Here is a 14,755-nt window from a genome sequence, read left to right as displayed (position 1 = left end):
CACGGCGTCGAGACATCCTGCTGATCACATCTGAACCTGCCAGTACCGAAACGGAACCGCAGAAGCCTGGGTCTGCCTGTATCGGGGACCGGTGAGTAGTCAATACCCTAACCGGTCGCCCTCCCGCAGGAGCCTGTGGCTTTCCATCGCTGTCGTAAATAGCAACCCTTTTCCGCACTCGCACCCTGCTTCTGCCCACAAGTGGAGGCTGCGCTTGAGTAGCGGGGATCTGTTCATCATCGTTTTGTTCACCTCTCTGAACTGCATGATTTCCCTGAAGAGACTCCCCTATGCCCGCTGCCTGGTCATGGATTTGTGAACACGCTTGCGCTCTTTCCAGACTATTTCCATTGGATTTAGGTCTAGCTACTCTGAGGCAATCCTGACCCAACATAGTCCCTGGCACTCCAGCAGCTGAGGAATATTTTAGGGTGCTGTCTAGAACTATGTTACATGGACATAAAGAAGGTGAGTATGGGCCCTGGGCCATGCTTGGAAAAACCCTTTCAGATATGGACTTTGACTGAATGTTTTGGCTACAACTTACTGAGCAGGTGTGCTAGCCTTGAAAAGTCATGCTGCTGAAATGTTCAAGCTGCTCTGGACTGGGAAGCAAAAGAGGCCCTGGAAATAATGTTCAAAGTGGCCCCATATTACACATTTTCAGCAAGCCCAACTCTTTTCCTATGGGAAAATTTGGAAATACCACCCAAAAGAAGCCTAGGGTGCAGAGGCCTACCGGAGATCTCCAGAGTTCCCAATAGGCCAGTCCACCCCTGTGTTCAAGTGTATTGAGTGTTTCACCAGCGAAGACATGTTTGTGAAGTCACCACCTGTCTTGATCTATTGTTTTGAGATTGACACCCGCTTCTCCTTGTTAATATCACACATTACCGGCGAGAGATTAGGTCATCTGAAAGTAAACCATTACTGTGAGACCCCCCTATCCCCACCCCCAAGTCAAGAAAATGGCTTACGGACAGAAAGCACGCAACCTACTACACAGCACTGTACACATACCAACTGACATTTGAGAACATTTAAGAGGGAGATTTTATGCCAGGAAGTGGGGAGTTTGTTTGTGTGCTAAAGCAAAGTAATGTATGAACTTGAGTTGTAGTTTGCCATTGCAAACCCAAAGCTCGTTGAACATAATATATGACTGTTCATAACTTAATCCCTGTTAATTGAGGTTAGCTGAGAGTTCATCATACTTCATAAGAAGAGAGCCAATGTTCACACATTGGTGCTTAAAAGTACAGTAAAGCAAAGTGAAAGGGAATACTAATGTTGAGAACCAGGCCAGTAAATTGAATTTTCAAATATAGTACAGTATAGCATCCCCACCTTCTATAGAACACTCTACAACAAATACATATCTTAGTGCTTAATTATACTCGTTTTGGGCTCACCTCCTGGTGTGGTGGAAGACAGCAGACTGTGTCTGAATATTAAGAGAGTTAAAAGCCATTGCAGGCTTTCTTTAATGATATTCTAAGTGGCAAAAGCTGCCTTGGAGTGTTTAATGTCCCTCCCATTTTAGGCATTCATGGCGTCAGAAAATTAGAGAGTACAGCAGGATGAAGTACAATGCACAATAAAAAATAGAGGTTTTCTAAAGGGGTAATTTAAAGGCCCAATTGTGTAGGAAGTGGGCGGAGGTCACCGTCTAGAGTTTGGCGACTGCTCTCCCAAGCCCTCCTCAAAACCATACATGCCTTTGTTTTAGAACATGACCAAAGAAGTGGCAGTGTGCATGGTTCCCCGAGTCAAGCATCTAATCTCAATGAAAGGTGCCCAGAAGTCAATCAGGTTCCGTGTACTAGGTGCTACATTGCAAGGTTTGACACCCTCCATGATCTGACAAAAATGGTACCACCTCATATTCTCAGCATAACTACTCTGCAGATGCCAGCCCCTTGGGGATTCCCCCTTGAACCTTTGTCCTACTGCCTCCTCATCTTCTACACCAGAGTAGGGTCTGACGCATCACTAAAACACTACCTTGCATTACAAATTTTGCTCCTGCCGATATCTAAGAGTGTTGGTATTAGCAGCAACTGCACAGCATTTGGGCTTAAAATGTAAAAAGTGCCTGAAGAGGTCTAGCTTGGTCTAGAACTATTCGTAGTGTAGCTTGAGAACCACGTAAAAGACACACTGAGATTGAATCTCAGCCAGAGAGGCTTCCTGATGCTTGAGAGCCCAAACAGTTGAACATATTCCATTATGGTATTGCATGCTTCACCATATATTATATATTAGTTAAAGGGAAACTATTTACTACTGTTCACCTAAATAAGGCTATCCATAAATGGGCGACTCTCTCGGCAGAATCCTTTAACATGGGGTACAAAACAGGCTTGCCCCCATTCGCCATTACTTTATGCATTATACTTAGAACCCTTTCTGTCGAGAATTCGAACCGCAAATGCTATTTATGGGATAGGTTTTGGAGAGGAGGACCATAAAATCATGGCATTTGCAGAGGATATGCTGCTGACATTGGCACAACCAGAAACCTCGGCAGATGTGCTAGGGGTGGAACTGGAGAATTTTGGCAAGGTTGCAGGACTGAAATTGGAGGTATTGAATTTATCACTGGGACATGAGAAGTAGGAGCATGTTAGCTGCCAGTCTCTGTTTCTCTGGGCCAAAGGTGGGATTAAATAACTAGGGTTAACTATTACTAGATCTATAGATCAACTGTATGAGGTGAACTTACCAAGCCTTTTCAAGGGCTGACTTGCAGAAATGGAATCCCCCCTCTCAATATCATGGTTAGGGCGATTAGCCTCGATAAAAATGGTAATCCTACCCAGAGTGTTGTATTTTTTTTCAAGCTCTTCCCATCCCTATTCCCAATCCTTCTTTAGGTCCTTGAATAAAATCATATCTGCTTTTATTTGGTGAAATAAACATCCTAGAATAGCGATTAAGACTTTAATGGTGCCAAGTAGCGGTGGAGACTTGGGTTTACCTAACTTTTGAAGTAATATGAAGTAGCCCAACTAAGGGTTATCAGGGAATGGCTGGGGGTCATGTCTAAGATGTGTGTACAAATGGATAGGGTGGTGGCCACTACTCCTTCACAGGGAATCTTGTGGTTAGCCAGATGGGACAGACCATCCAATGTGCGTGTTAGTCACATTTTATCAACGTTTACACAAATATGGGATACTCTAGTCACGCAAGAAGCACTTTCGACCAATCGATCTCCCTTCAGTCCACTGTTTTGGAATCCGAAGTTTTCCCCTGGAATGGAATCAGGAGAGTTTAAACAATGGAAAAGGGTGGGGTGCCTGAAACTGGGAGATATGATCCAAGACTTGGAAATAATTACATTTGAACAGAGCAAACATAATACTGAGCTAACAGAAGGGGACAGACATAGGTACTTCCAATTATGACACTGGTTGGCTAATCCAGTACGTGAAGCGGCTGCCACCAGAACATTAACGCCATTGGAGCGATTCTTTACCACACATACTGGGTTCAAAAAACGAATCTCTTTTTATGAGCTCGTCCTAGATAATTCTACTTCTCAACAGTGGCCTTATATGACCAAATGGGAAACAACACTGGGGAAATACAGCGCCGGGAGAGTATTGGAAATATGTCTGGGGCAATAAAGCCAAGCTGACTTGCTCGATTTAACTTTGAGAGGTGTGGTATGAGGTTCTTTTGCAGTGGCACGATACGCCGGAGATGTTCCATAGAAGGTTTCCCAGCACGCCACCTAGCTGCTGGACAGGCTGTAGTAATGGGGGACTTGGTCTCACATTTGGTGGGAGTGCCCGGTAATTCAACACTACTGGCAGGAAATCACTAAACCAATGGGAGATATTTTCAGATGTGAGAAGGGAATTGGCTGTGTGTGTGGGCTGGACGATCCCGGAGACAGCCTACTAGCTAAAGAGCAAAGGAAGGCATGTATGGATCTATTAATAGCTGCTTGGTTGACCCTAGTGCAGAAATGAAAGCAAAGCCAACCTCCTTCTGAATTTGAATGGCTCCAGAAGGTTTGGAAGTTCTTATCGATGGAATCGGTCACGTATAGACTCTAAAGAACAAATGAGTATATCAGACGAGATTGGGGGATGGTTCTAGTATACTTGCACAGTAACTCTGAACTTCAGTGGTGTCCGCAGAATTTATGGATAATGGACTTTCTGGAATAAAAATACAACCCTATGCACATGGGTGACTGTAGGTGGGATGGACAAAACCTCTGATGATTTAGGGTGGGAAACTAGGATGGGGGAAGGGGGATAGGGGATTGTTTCGTTGTACTTTGGTTTGTTCTGAAATGCAAAACCCAATTTAAAAAAAAAGAAATTTAATCTTGTTTGGTAAAATGCAAAACAGTTTACGTTCAGTGAAATGACACATATATATTTTTTAGCTCCACTGTTAGTTTCTGTTCATAGTTTAGTGTTGGCTAATAGGTGACACTTTGATGCAACACTTACTTTTGGCTCGTAGCACTTTATCATTACAATTAGTTTTGTTTCATAGACGGTGATTTATTGCTACAATAATCTTTGGGTCATTGGTAACCCTTTTGCGACAAAAATAAAATGGAGTCACTGGCGACACAATCAGTATTGTCTCACACATAGCTCTTTAGCACCAACATTAGTTTAGGCCCATAATTATTGCTTTACACCACAATTAATGTTGGCTCCACAGTCAATCTGTCTTTATAGATGGCACTGTGCGTAACAATTAGTTTAGATCCATGTCTCATTTTACCACTGCAGCAGTTGCTGGCTCATAAGTGGTACTTTGGTAACACAATTGTTTGTTTGTGTGTTTGTTTATTTATTTACTTGTATGGTGCACTGAACCCGTAGGTAATTGGGAGCAGCATAGTACAGGAATACTTAAGGCTTAGGTTACACAGTGAAATAGTTACAATACGATATAGTTACAAAACAAATGCAGGCATTATGCAAAGAAGTGAAGCAGAGGATACATTAATTTGCAAATATACAGTATGCACATCGAGGTCCGGACCAGTATAGATATGTCATGAGAGCGCAGCCAGCTCAATGTATTGCGTCTGAAGCTGACGTAGGATTGACCATTTCTAAGTGCTAAGGGTAGAGCGTTAAAAGACAAGGCAGCTTTCACTGGGAAGCTACTACCTCCCGATTTTTTTAGCTTATATCTAGGTATCTCTAGACAAAAGGAGTTGACGCTTCTAGCATGGTGGGAGGATGTCCTCCTAACCATTCTCTCAGTCAAATATGGGGGTGCTGTATTATTCAGGCATTTGTATGTCAGAGAGGCTGCTTTGAGAAGGATTCTGTTTTTAATTTTTAAACAGTGTTGTTCTCTTCTGAATTTGGAAACATGTTCTCTGTTGGAGATGTTCAGGGCCATTCTCAAGGCATTATTTTGTAAGATTTGGATTTTGTCCAATATATATTTGCTGGCACCTAAGTATAGGGCATTACAGTAGTCTACTCTTGACATTCTTAGGGCGCAAGCGAGGATAATTCATTTTGCTTTAGACAAAAATGGTCTCCAGGCTCTGATGAGTTTGCAGGTATAAGCAGTATATGACACCATGGAGTTTACCTGTTTTCTTAAGGTCAAGGTAGAATCAAGTTGTAAAAACCTAAGGTTTTAACTTCCTTAGCTACCTTGATAATGTTACCATCTATATTGAAGGCAGAGTAGTTGGAATTAAGTTTTTAAAACTGTTATCTGATCCAAGAATTAGGATTTCTGTTTTGTCGTCATTCAGACAGAGGCCATGGGATGCCATCCATGCCTGAATGAGGAGATATATTTTGTTTACCAAGGCCGTATCATTGTCAAAATTGCCCGAAAAGGGGGATAAGGATCTGGCCGTCATCTGCGTAATTTGTGTAGGTGACACCCAGTCTGTCCAATTTGTCAAATAGGGGCTCGGTAAATATATTGTACATGGTTGGCGATACACAAGAGCCTTGTGGAACGCCGCATGTAGTCTGGATGGAGTCGGCCGACACCGAGGGGGAGAAGACTCGCATCGTTCTGTTGTCGAGGAAGGACTAGACCCATGCTATTGTGTCCATCGAAAAGTGGGCTGCTGTGGCTAGATGTTTGCACATGATTTCATGGTCTACCAAGTCAAAGGCCGCTGACAGGTCCAAGAGGAGTAGAATGGCATTTTTCCCTTGGTCCCTAAATTCATAAATTTGTGTCTTTAGGTCAATTAGTGCCGTTTCCATTCCATTTTGTGGCCTAAAGCCGGATTGGCGAGGGCCTAAGAGGTGGTTGGTTTCTAGATGCTTCTGAATTTGCAAGTACGCAACCCTGTCGATACTTTTGAGGAGGAAAGGCACCATGGTAATGGGCCGGTAGTGTGTTGGAATGGAGGGGTCCAATGTTTTTTTTTTTAACAAATGTAGAACCCAGGACTCTTTTAGGTTACTAGGAACTGTGTTGGTCGTAAATGAGGTGTTGATAAGTTTCGTAATGAAAGGCCCTAGGTCTCTAGCCGCATCTTTAATTATTTGGGCGGGGCAGTCGTCGCCCTGGCAGTTAGAGGATTTTAACGATTTCCAGGATAGAAACTTTGACAAAGCTAAATAATTCAGGCAAACTAAGGGGTTCTGCGAGGCTGGTACGTTCTGGTTCGGTGGGGAGCAGAGCAGCTTTTTTATTGGCAATCTTAGTTTGAAGTGTGGATATTCTGTTTGCTAAGGCATTCTGAATGCTTGTGCACCATAGTTTATCCTTAGGAGCAGCGTCTAGTGGGGCACTTGGGGATTCCAATTCTTGGAGGATCGAGAAGATTTCCTTAGTATTGGAGCTGGCATAGGAGATTCTTACATTATCAAGGTCTTTTTTAGTGCAAATGAATTCCTTTTTGTAATTATTAGCAAAGTGAGTCAGTAGTAACTTTTTTTCATCTGATGGGGTGTGGTGCCATAGGGATTCTAGTTTTCTTTTCTGAAGTCTGAGGTTTTTAAGGTGAGGAGTAAACCAGGTATTGAGAAGTGTATGTTGTTTACTTTTATGCAGTTTAAGCGGTGCAATGGAATCAAGGGCTTTAGTCATAGTGTTGTTGAAAACTTCAACAAAGAGGTTAGGGTCAGAATTAATTGGGAGAGAGTTGAGGGATGGGAGTATATGGGGGAGTAGCTTGTCTGGAGTAATGTTTTTGTTTTACTTCTAGTTGGAACGGGAGGTGCCATGATTATATCTTTGGCAGGTTGATTGCATAAAGCTAGCGAGAAGTCAATCAGGTTGTGGTCAGTCCATAATTGTGGGCTTACTTTAGTGATGGTAGTTTCATAGTTCAGGTGGCCACCCAGTCAAGGGTCCTGCCTTTGGTATGAGTGGGTGCTTTTGTGTAAATCCATGTTCTGTAAGGATAGTGGCTAGTGCCTGCGCATGTTTATCCTTAGGATCATTAAATCCAAGGTTGAAGTCTCCCAATATTAATATATGCGAGGAGTCTTTAGTATTGTTGGCAAGGAAGCTAGATAAGTCGTCCTTGAAAGTGCCAATAGTCCCTGGAGGTCTATAAAGCAGATAAATGGTTAGGGTGCAGCAATTAGAGATAGGCATTTTGCCAATAAGCAATTCACAGGAATTGAGAGATGGTGGAGGTAAGAGTCTTATATCAGGGTTAGTTTTTGCTATTATAGCTAGGCCACCTCCTCTGGCATTGGGTCTATCTGCTGCTCTGAGTAATTGGTAATTGTGGGGGATTGCCACTGTGAGGGCTGGGCCTGTTGCGTCGTTCAGCTATGATTCAGTGACGGCTAGAAAGCCAAGGTTATCGGTAAATAACAGGTCAGCTATTTCCATGGCATGGGCCACTAGTGATCTTGCATTAATTATTGCTCCAGAAATAGTGGTCATGTTTTTTGTCTCCAGAGGACTGGTGGGGGCAGGTTTAGTTCCATTGATTGTTTTAGTTTCAGGAGTAGTATGAGAGGCAGGTTTTTGACCTGGTTTTTGACAAGGCCTCTGGGTCTAGTCTAAAGGCTAAATTGTATCGCAAGGCATTTTTCTTAAAGCTGGAACTGGGAATAGTACTAGATCTGGGCTCATACAGACAAGGTAGTCTGGCTCAGAGTCTGTTGTTTCTGTCAAATAGAGGACAGGGTAGGTACCTGGTATAGGACATTGTTGTGGCTCTAATCAACTCATAGAGGAGTGGTAGTGGTAGGATCAGCAATAGGACTGGCAGCCAAGTCATGCTAAGGAGCATAGTTCGAGGTTGGCAAGTAAGGTTCTGCATACTAGGTTGGTCAGGCCAGTCATTAGCATGGGGAGATGTGAACTAGAAGGGTAGGCATGGTCAGGCATAGATGTAGGCTATTTGGAAAAGTCATAGGCTATTTTGGCAAGGGGCAAGGCTATTTATGCAAGGCAGAGTCAGATCAGGCATAGGCTGCAAGGCAGAGTCAGATCAGGCATAGGCTGTTCCACATATGCTATTCAGGCATAGATATGGGCTATTCAGGCATGCAAATACACTATTCAGACGTGGTCCTAGGCTATTCAGTCGTGGTCCTAGGCTATTCAGGCATGAGCTATTCGAGCATAAGTGAGGCTATTCATGCATAGGCAATTTAACACAGGCAAAGGCAAAGGCTATTCAGACAAAGGCATAGGCTATTCAGGCAAAGGCATAGGCTGTTCAGGCCAGGCATAGGCTATTCATGCAAAAGCATAGGTTATTCAGGCCAGGCATATGCTATTCAGACAAAAGGATAGGCTATTCAGGCAAAGGCATCGGCTATTCAGGCAATGGCATAGGCTGCTCAAGCCAGGCATAGGCTATTCAGGCAAAGGAATAGGCTATTCAGGCTGTAAGTGATTTCAATCCAGCACTCCAACTAAGTCAATGCTTAGTATGGGATGCCCAATGGAAACCCTTATTTACATATTATTATGTCAAAAGATCTTTCAATTCTGGATGATGTACCCTTATATAACGCCCCTCTCTTTAAATTCCCCCGGTCTCACTGAACCAAGAAATCGGTTTGTTTTGCAAATTAAAAGATTTATTTGAAGAATTGAACAATATATATATCACACTTTTATAAATATGGATAATATCTGAATATCACACTTATGAATATGAACTATGATCAGCAATGGGTAATATGACAATATCAACAATCTCTTTAATCAATTAGGAGTAGGAATAGAAAGAATAATGTAGCAGAGAATAACTTTGTGTGGTTCAAGGAAATGCAATGATAGGAAAGAATGCAACACAGAAGAAACTTGATATGAATTCAAACAAAGACAATATAATCACTCCTTCCCCCTGTTGTTACTCACTCCCCCCAATATGCAATATGAAGAGATGAATGAGGGCACACAGGTATCAGGAAGAACAATCAACAATTGCAGTTTCAATCCCAATTCCCCCAGAAAGCTTAGAGAGAACAGGAATGATTTAAAAACAGGTCAATTGCTTTTAAATGTAATATGAATTGGATGGGAAAAATGCTAAAATGATTTTAATTCGCTAAATGAGATTCAGAACAAGTGAGAGTTGCTTTGGATAGGTTCAGGGAAACACTAGCAATGGTTGTTGAATGGTTAGCAGATGGAAAACGAAATTCAGAAGTTGAAAACAAGAAATAGCTGTTTTACATAGAATGAAATTGAGCCAAATGCGAAATCACAGCAACTTTTCTGCGTGTGGGAAACGTGATTATGGAAAAACTATAAGGAATTGGAATGTCGTTTTGGGTTTGTTTGAAAGCTGAGGATGTTAGCATCACAATGACATTTAAACTTCGTTTCTAGGACTCACGGTTCAAGAGCTACAGAGGTTTTAGTCAAGGTAGATTTTTCTCAAAAAAGTCAAGATTTCAAAATGAAAGATGCGCTGTTGAAGATTTAGAACAAAGAATTCTTAACACTAAAGAGTCTTGGAGCCACAAACTACACGACAGCCCAGCCACCTATCCAGAGGTGCCTCCGGATGGTTTCTGTCTGCACGAGACGATTGCCTTTCTCCAGAAAATATATATTAGCGCCAATATGATTATCACTACAATTATCAAGGATTATGTGGAGGAGAGAAGAATTTAGGATAGACAAAAGAGATTCAATAATGCAGTTATGGATAGGTTGGAATGGTTTGATTGGGTTACTTAATACTAAGAGGTTGGTTATGGACAGTTCTACACTAAATACTTACAACTATGGCTTTGGAATGGAATGGGCCCGTCAAAGATCTGGTCAAGGGTTTGGACTTCACTGGCCACCGGACAGGCTTCCGGGCACCTGGACTCTGCTCTCAGCAAGGCACTCTGGTCGCGTGGCCTCTTGGACTGGGTCTGACGGGTTCTGGGTTACAGCTCTGCTGGACTGATCTGGATGTTGGGTTCTAGCACGGTTCTTGGCCAGTAGCAGCGACAGCTCAGCCAGGCTGTTGGATCAGTTAGGTTAGGCCCCGTGGAAGTTTAGGCGTTAAATCATGTTTGCAAGATTTGTAAAGGCCTGCTGAAAAGGGTTCTGTTTTTTTGGATTAGGCCTCTGCTTCAGGGTTCTAGAGTCTGGTTCTAGAGTCTGGATCTGGAGTCTGGTTCTGGAGTCTGGATCTTCCTGCAGGGTGCTTCGCCAGTGGATCAGTTGATGAGGGAAAAAGTGTCTCTGTGGGTCCTCAACAGTCCCTATTTATCCATTTTCCAAAGTGGGTGGGGAGGCTGATTGCCTATGCCCAACCCTCTAAGGATCTGATAGGTCTGAGAATTCCCTGTCCCCTGATTTGAGAAGGAAACAGTGTGTCATCATGTGTCAGAGTGATGCTGCCATTTACAATCTAGGGAAGAACATCCCCTTTGCTTTTACCCAAAAAACATATTTTCAATATGCACAACTTGTTAATAATACATAATTACATGACAGATTAATTAAGGCACGTCTCTGTTCAAGTCCGTCTTCATAAGAGTTTTGGTTCATAAATGACAGTTTTTTGCGCTTTTGGTTGGTTACACATTTTCGGATCTGTACAATTTTTTACATATACATGCACATACCATCTGGTCATACTTCTGTAATTTTTCATGTTCCTAGCATAATCACAATAGCTACAATATTTAAAATGTTCGTGGTTCAGCCTCAGAACATGGCACAGATTCCAGATTAGTTTTAAACTGTGAGCGAATTTTTCATTTTTAATAATCTCTAAGTTTCATATTTTTGTCAGTTCCGTACAATTTGTTATAAGTCTTTTCCATAAACATATATTTACTCCAGTTTCAATCCACATTTCCAGTCTGGCCCGCCCCCAAGATCTTGGCTGAGTCAGAGAGTCACATGACTTGTCTTTCTGCCAGAGCAGTTGTTGTCAGTTAGACCCGAATTAGCTTTTCCATTCAGCTCAAGGACTCCATTGTCTCCACTCAGAGAAACATGCCAGAGTGCCCCTCCCATTTCCTTTCACACTAGCCTGCCAGTTTCTTAGCAGAGAGCCGGGGGAAGGATTCTTGTGTTGGGTAGAAGGTGTGGAATGTCTTTGAAGCTCAGTGTGGGAAACCTTAACTTTTAAACACAATGGGCCTCATTACATGGTTGCCACCAGTATTTTACCGTGTCCGCCTTGGTAGATGGTGGAATTACCGCCCTACTCCAAGGTGAGCGGGGGTGGTAATTTCCCATTGAGCAAGAGATCTTCCCCATTCCAATTTTTGCCCCCATAGGGCTCAATGGGAATTGGGAAGGAGCTAATTACGGCACCGCAAATTGCGGTACCGTAATTAGCACCAAGGTCCCTTTGCGGGCCCGTTCCTTAACGGCTGGTAAAACCAGCCATTGAGGTCGGGTCCCGCAAAGGGACCTCGTAGTAAGGCGGTAAGGGTTTACCGGTACCGATTCCCTTACCAGTACCGGTAAACCCTTACCGCATTCCGTGTAATGAGGCCCAATGTCTGAAATTGTCTTGTCCTAAAATATAACTTACATTTTTAACAAATACATCAACCAATGTGTTACTTCCAGCCTTTTTAAAATATAGTTTTGAATTGTATCCACCTCTGATAGCAAGTCTTTCTTTGGCATAGTTTGAGTTCAATGTACAACTTTACACATGACAGGTTTTAAAATTGCCAGCTTCTGACAGAGGTGAGTAATGGTATCACACCCCTTTTTGACAGATTTCTTCCAGCAACCATCTTCAAAAGTGGACTTTGTTCAGATAACATATACTTCTGCTGACATTATATTTATGTGTATTCTTGAAGTAGAATGATGTTCACCACCCAACAAGGAGGTTGGATCTTTTGGGGTGGTTTGTGAGCCATGATTTTTGCAAATTTGACAGCCAGGGAAAAAACAGATTTTTAAAACAGCTCTGTGTTTCTTTTGCAATGATTTTGCTTTGTGGGCAGCCAAATAATGGGTTTTGGCAGTGGTCTCCTATGCTACCACTGACATAGGCCAAAGTGGATGGCGGCCTATTTTTCAGATTTTTACTGCGCACTTTCTAGTGATTTTTAGCGAGCAGCATGCTTTCCGGAAGCCATTCTGATGTTTCTGCTGCATGCAATGCACAGTAATGTTGCAGGGTCTGGACTAGTGGGTTGAAACATCCCACAAGGCAAAGGCATAAGCTATTCAGGCCAGGCATAGGCTATTCAGACAAAAGCATAGGCTATTCAGTCCATGGCATAGGCTTTTCAGGCCAGGCATAGGCTATTCAGGCAAAGGCATAGGCTATTCAGGCAAAGGCATAGGCTATTCAGACAAAAGCATAGGCTATTCAGGCAAAGACTTGGACTTATTTAGTTGTGGGCTTGGCTGTTTATACACGTACAAGGGCCATACAGGACAAATCCTAGGCTAGTAAGCCACGGCGTTGATGGCAATATGATGAACAGAGCATCAGGGCTATACTGGAGTACAGCGCAGTTTAATAAAGTCGGAATTGCTTTTGTCTCATAGATTGCACTTCAGTGGCAACATTAGGTTTGGCTCATAGATGGTGCTTCGTATCACACTTTGTTTTGACTCATTGGTGGGCCTTGGCTCCATAATGAGGGTCAGTTCATAGGCGATGCTTCACCAGCAAAATTCGTTTTTGCTCATAGGTAATGCTTTGGTATTGATATTGATGTTTTATTTGTATCGCGCTCATACACGTGTTTGTTAGGAGCAATAGCTTTGGTTCAATGCTGGAATTAGTTGTGTAACATAGTTAGAGTACATAGTCTTGGTTTAAAGATGGTGCTTTAGTACCACAATTAGTTTTGGCTAATATTTGGTGCTAAAGCACCACAATTAGTTGGAATTGTACAATGACCGCGACTCTAAACTTCTGACTGCGTTTTTACTGTGCTGTGGGCATTTTAGAGAATGCTGACTCCCATTACTGCGCCCAAGCGGAGCAGGAGTTGCAGGGGTGTCCCCCGCTCTCCTTGGTCTTAGTAATGGGCGTCAGGGGTTGCGGCGTGTCCCTCGCTTACCATTACGTTAAGCGGGGGACAGGAAAAAGAAAAAAAAGAAAACAGATCCCAGCCGGTCATAACCGCCCCACGTAAGTGGGAGGAACTGACGCTGCAGGGGTACAAGGGAGTCGACGGCACACACAAAATTGCGCCGCGGTAAACATAAGTTGGGTGGGGATTGGGGTATTTTGGGGGAAAAGTGATCTATCTGATCACTGCACGGAACCGTAATTGACGTCGACATTTCCGTCGGCGCAGTTACGGGCAGCGCAATGATGACATAGATTCGATTAGTTTAGACTTATTGATAGCTCATTGTGGCAATATTAGTGAAAGTACATAGTTTTAGCTCATAGTTGATACTTTAGTGTCACATTAAATTTCAATTGATGGGTGAAGCTTTGGTGTCATAATTAGATATGACTCACAGGTGGAAGTGCCTAAATTAGTATTGGGTCATAGATGGTGCTTAGCATCAACATTAGTTTTGGCACATATGTGGCACTTTGGTGGCACAATTAGTTTTCGCTCACAGTTTTAACTCTGGTTCCTATATACACTTAACTCCTCAATTAGCTGTGGCTGATAGATGGCGCTTTGGGGCCACAAGTACCTTTGGCTTATAGATGACACTTTAGGGTCAAAATGAGTTTAGGGTCATAGATGATAATGAAGTGCCACTATTAGTTTCAGCTCCAATGGTAGCTGTGACTCAATGGTGGGGTGTTTGTGCTACAATTAGTTTAAGCTCGTAGGGGGCATTTTTGTGCTATCATTCAGTTTGTAGCCTGTGATACTTTAGTGCCCCAATGGCTTTGGCTCATATTGAGGAATCATAACTTTAGCTCACAGATGGTAGTTAACCTCCATGAGTAGTGTTGGCTAACAGGTTGCTCTTTAGCACCATAATTCGTTTTGGCTCATAAATAGCAAAGGTGCAAAGTAATGGCTCATAGGTGGCGGTTAGGCATCACCATTAGTTTTGTCTCCTTGATGGGGCTTTAGCACTAGAGGTTGCCAAGTATATTGCTATCGATATATGAGATGTGGCTTGCAACAGACATAGTACACTGAAAATGGCCAGGGAGGGGGGAAGGATGGGGATGTGCAGGGATATTGAACTCCTGTCCTATCCTATCTCCAACCATTCAGGCCACCTTCAAGGTCTCTGCCTCAGATGCAAAGACGATCCCTTTGCCAATGCGTGTTAATAAGCGGCTTCATATCACGGGTCCATGCACACTAATCCACTGACTTACTTCACCAGCAGCAAATATAAATAGTAATTACCTGCCCTGTTTGTTTTTCTCGCCATGTCTAATGCTATCTGTCTGTAA

Source organism: Ambystoma mexicanum, chromosome 11 (genome assembly GCF_040938575.1).
Source record: "Ambystoma mexicanum isolate Mex_15411 chromosome 11, UKY_AmexF1_1, whole genome shotgun sequence".
NCBI classification, from domain to species: domain Eukaryota; kingdom Metazoa; phylum Chordata; class Amphibia; order Caudata; family Ambystomatidae; genus Ambystoma; species Ambystoma mexicanum.
This window is presented reverse-complemented; position numbering follows the sequence as displayed.